Source organism: Teleopsis dalmanni, chromosome X (genome assembly GCF_002237135.1).
Source record: "Teleopsis dalmanni isolate 2A chromosome X, ASM223713v2, whole genome shotgun sequence".
Lineage (NCBI taxonomy): Eukaryota > Metazoa > Arthropoda > Insecta > Diptera > Diopsidae > Teleopsis > Teleopsis dalmanni.
Window position 1 is genome coordinate 96,276,827 of NC_051848.1, and position 5,627 is coordinate 96,282,453.

At 26.0% G+C, this 5,627-nt stretch overlaps 1 pseudogene; it reads left to right on the top strand.

Moving 5' to 3' along the window:
- The first annotated feature begins 1,455 nt into the window (after positions 1-1,455).
- On the top strand, positions 1,456-1,536 carry LOC119662819 (annotated as a pseudogene).
- Positions 1,537-5,627: the final 4,091 nt, after the last annotated feature.

Consider the following 5,627-nt stretch of genomic DNA (forward strand, 5'->3'; position numbering starts at 1 on the left):
TATAAATTTTGAAATGTTAAGTGAAATGTAGTGACATATATAAACTACCACTGTGACCTATTAGTTTGCATTTAATGAATATATGTACGCTTCCTGAATGAAAGAGCTGATTGATGTCGCTTATTTATTGTCGTCTTAGCATTGCTTTTAATAGAAAAAAAAACACATATTTTACTCTATGAAATAGGTTTCGTGATTTCATGTTGAAATAGTATTGTAAAAAAATTTCATAAATTAAAAACTGTATTAAATCTATGCCAAAAATTTGCTGGCTACCATGAACCACACTAAAAAAAACCTTGAACTTTGCCAAGAGAAATTGTGGCGATTCTATACGAGCCATGGCTAAAGGGTATCAGAAGCTGCAGAAAATAGCGAAAATAAAATCATTTAAAAAACATTATGTTGAAAGAAACTATTTAGAAAATGTGCCAAAAATGCATGTTTTAGTATTAAAAGAAAATCAACAGCAATTTAATGAATAAAACTATTTCTAGAAATTTTTTGAGATTTTAGTCCTGAAACTTGCATGTATTCTAATTATTGTATTTCTGCCAAATTAAAATCCCCTAGCATTTAATTTTTCGTTAGTAGATACGAATATATCTCGTTAGTAGATATATTTGCAGTCAGCTAATATCTATATTCATTAAAAAATACTATAAATACATATGACAAATATGTTAATATTCATTAATATTGCGATAATCTTAGTGATATATATAAGATAATAAATTTAATTCAAGCATACGTTTAGAATCATTTAAAAACTAATTAAAAATTTCATTGTGTTCCTTTTTGATAATTAATACGATTTTACTTATAAGATAATTAACTCTATCATATTTACCATTGAAGTAGAATAATACCTATATTTAAATATTTTGCAAAACTTTTTGCAATATTTATTTCGATTTTATCAAAATTTAGTGACATATTTTATATTTTTTCAGCTGTCGCTAAAAATGATTCATTGACTTTCAGTTTTCTTTTACTTTAAAAAAACCAACAATAAATTAAGTCAATTAAAAATAAATCATTATGAAATCTATAAAATATTAAAATTTTTATCAAGAGTTCAACCTAAAGCAGCAAATTGTACAGGGTGCTTGTTCTCTATGTGTATTAATATTATTGCCATTCTTCGGTTGTTCATTTATATTATTGTTTTGTTTTATGGAAAACAATATCGCTTATCAAAATATAAATTTTTATTAAAGCATTTAATCAATGAATGAAATATCGCAAAAAAACATATATTCATATATACCTAAATGTTACTACATTCGTTGTTATGGGGGCTTTTGATATTTTGTTTGGTGTCAGACTTTGACCATACGATGGTAAACATTGGCGTGTGCATGTCTTTTAATTAGGAAATTCAGTGTGAACCACGTAGCAAATTATGCCAAAGGTAGGGTTCCGAAATGGTTATAGATATATAGGAGATACTCAAAGACTATACTTCACAGGATCATTTCTGTAGTCGGTCTTCTTTTACTTTAAATGCAAAGTAAAACCATCTTTACTCTAAGGTAAACAATAGATTACTCTTTGTACTCGCCATATTTACTTTAAAGTAAATACCAAAATAACATATTTTTTAATTTAATTATATACTACTTTTTCAGATTGTTAATTAGATCTTATAAAAAATAATACGTATTAGTTTGTTGAAGGTATTCGTTTACAAAAACCGATAGTTGGTTTGTTCGATTATGATTTATATACTTTACTACCAAATATGTTTTTCACAAAAAAATGGTAATACGTATTGTATATAATATAAAAATAACAATTTTTAAGCATATAATAGTATAATTATTCAAATATTCTAAACTCATACACTACAATTAATTTTTAACAGAATTTATAAATAAATATTATTATTATTATTAATAAATAAATAAATATTGTCAAAAGCTGTAGTGAAAAAAATAAAATATTAAATGAATATTAAAATCTGAAAGTCATTTGCTTGTTGTTATATCAGCCGATATTTTAGATATCAATAATCATATCAAAAGACCACCGATTCTCAATAACTTCCTAATGTACTAACTTCACTTAAACAAACACAAAAGTCGATAATATTTTTAAGAACTTGAGGCATTCAGAGATGGTCCTTCATCTATCCTAACGACCGATCATCTATCCTATAATCCTAACGAATGCATGGCAATCAGTTACATGCATTCGATTATTAAATATAAATTTGGTAACCTTATTTACTTCATCCATTTACTATCATTCATAACTATTATTGCTCTTATTATTTAATACTAAGTAGTTTATTTAAATAGTACTTTTATATAAACTATTTTGTAATATTATTTAGATTCAAAGTTAAATCATCTTTAACCATTTCATAACAATGCAATTGCTGTAGATTAGCATAGACGTATGGAAACTAAATTGTGTGATTAGATACACGAGGATCAATTTGGAACGAATTAGTTTCAGTGTTCAGAATGCATATAATTCATATAAATGAAAAAAGTTCACTTTAAATGCAATTATTCAATAAAATATGACGTAGACAGTGAAATATAAATGTTTATTTTACTTTGTTATATCAAAACTATAACATTTTAGTTCACCTATTTGAATTATTAATTTTTTTAAAGACATATTTATATTTAAAGACTTTTAAAGAATTAGTATTATTTTATAATTCCTTTGTTGAAGGGGTTCGCACTGCGACCTAGATATCTATTGTGCCCCCTTATAGTATTTCCTTAAGTCCAACTTCATCTGTAAATGTTAGTATTAAGCCTAAATTACAAAGTTGTATTTCTTCGTCCGATATTTTATTTTATTTAAGTAATAGGCTATTAAAGCACCCCGACTTAAAAGATCTATTGTGCGGCTAAAGGCCCAACTAGGACAATTTTAGACTATTTATAAATCTTATAATTGCTGTGGGCTTAATTTTACCTACTTGACTTGGGAAATCCGTCCAATATAGGATGCCTACTTTGTTTATGTATTAGTGCTGTGCAAGCTTTAAGCACATATTTATAGATCTGATTCTCTCCCCACAAAACTTATTAGTTTCATTAGACTAAGTCAACAGTTTTGTACGGTTATAGTTTTTAGTTGTTTAAGTTCAAATTTTTATAAGTTGAAAATTCCTATTACCGATTTCGATTGTAATAACCCTGGTGAATTATCTGAATATAACTTTTTTTATTTATCTTCTACTTCTCCTCTAAAGTGATGTAAAAAAATGACATTTTTTCAAGCCACAAAATGATTGTCGGCCTACAGGCACAGGGGATGTCCCTTTCATAGCAAATATAGAAAGTAATAATAATAAGTAATAAGTGTAATAAGTTGGCACTTTAGCTTCTATTTATTATATAAATAAATATGTACAATTGAACTAAGTGCAGTGAATGGGTTTATTTCATAAATGATATCAATATAATTAAGTCGGGTGAATGATATATAGTGACGCTTTTAGACTTTGACTGAAATCGATAGAAGTTGTGGGATCAAAATTAAAGAGATACATGGCATAGAGTTTTTATATATTATTACTACTATATACAAAAAATTATTAATAGACTTTTGAGCTCAATTGTCAGTTATATCTTTTTCGGACGCAATTGTTTTCTGTTTTACTATCTGAACCATATATCGTATGGTTCATATATTTTGACTATATATATATTAATTTATATATATATATAGATTTTGACTGAAAAATATGAAATCGTTGGAAACAAGACTTGAACCAAATAAAAACGTACATACTTTTATATTAAAATTAACTCTTTACGATGTTATAAATCATTTCCAGTATTTTCTATACAAATAAAAATTTATATGGCAAGCAGACACTTTCGTTTTAAAATTTTTATTTCCATTCCGTTTTTTACCTATTGTTTATTTTAAAATTACGTAGATTTTTTTGTTTAATTTATATGATAAAAACTCGTACTAATACGTTTAGATACAATTGTTAGCGAAAGTTTAAACAAATAGAATTTGTAAATGTTTTCAGTATATCATAATAAAAACAAAACAAGATAAAAACATCACATATATTTGCTAGTAAACAATGTCTATAAACAATTAAAACACGCTTTTTATACAAAACAATTAGTTCTCTTAGATACAAACAACTTTCCGGAGGATTTTATAGAAAAAAGGAACGATTTTTAATAAAAATTATTTAATTATTTTCTTTAACTTCACTTTTTACATTTAATTAGCTTATTTATAGGATATAGGATTCTATAGGATATGGTTCTTACTCCACGAGAAAGATTCCTTTGTCCCCTAGTGAGGTCACGAAAATGATATTGGTATGAAGAGCTGTTATATTAAAATTTATTACTGTTATCTTCATTACAAAAAGAATCTATACATCTAAAACACAGAGAAGGATCTCTGTGAATACAGAGTGTATGGGAGTTCTACTGATCATTTTATCTCTGTGATGTACATCTATGTGGCACGCAAGTAGATATTACTTAGGCAGTAGTTCATTATGCTCTTTTACAAGAAATATTTTAGTGTCTGCATAGAGATGATCAACAGGGTAATTGCAATGGCAGCCAGTTGCAGAGCTGTGTATTGGAAAGCATCGCTATTGTTACATTGCGTATGTGAGTTTCATACTGAGGCAGTATAAGCAGCAAATTCTTATTACTCTGTACCCTGTTAGCATAGTTAGGCTTCTTTATCTTTACACCAAAAAAAAAAGATACGAAAGTATGTTACGAGTATTAAGGGATTTTAATCGACAGACAGAGAAAATTACGAAGATATTGGCAAGAATGACACTACGGATTTTGGGTCTAGAGGTTGTGGATGTGTTGATTATATTCATGGGAGTGAGCAGAACCATACCTACATTTTGAGTGCAGATTGAGAGAAGGTAAAGTCCTGAAGCTACCTTTGTTCTTATATATAGATATATATTTTATTTATCTACATATATAATTTTGCAATATTTGCATTAGAATCTTTATTAAGACTTCTTTTTCAAAACAAATTGTATTTAAGAGTTAAACAAATTATTTATTTTTTAGATACAAATTCTGCGAATTTTGAAAGTAAAAAATAAACATAAAAAAAAAATTAAACATAAATACTTATAATGCGAAACAAGGTATTAAAAACTATTTTTAAATAACAACAATGAGATTAAAATATGTTAAAAATGTTTGCACCATAAAATCGAAAATTTATGGTACTCTACTGCCAGTCACATATAATTATATATATGTTGTAAAATTGATAATAAATTTAAAAACAAAAATTAATTTTATAACCTTTTTGCAAAATCTTTTTCAGTGTAGTCTTATCACCTATATGCTACCCATTCTTGAATGTATAGTTTTATATGGAAACATTGAAAGACAAGTGTAATTTTCTCTATATAAAAATTATGACATTAAAAATGCAATAAAAGATTATTTATTTATATCATATATTAGACTCAACCAAAAGTTCAGTTTTAGAATTTTAATAAGATTTTAATAATTTTATATATATTAAAAAGTACACTTCTTTAGTGCAAATATGCAATATTAATAAACAAACATTTTATCAAAGTACAGAAGAATTATAATTTTATTATGAGTTTTTTAGAATTATAAGCAACTGACTAATTG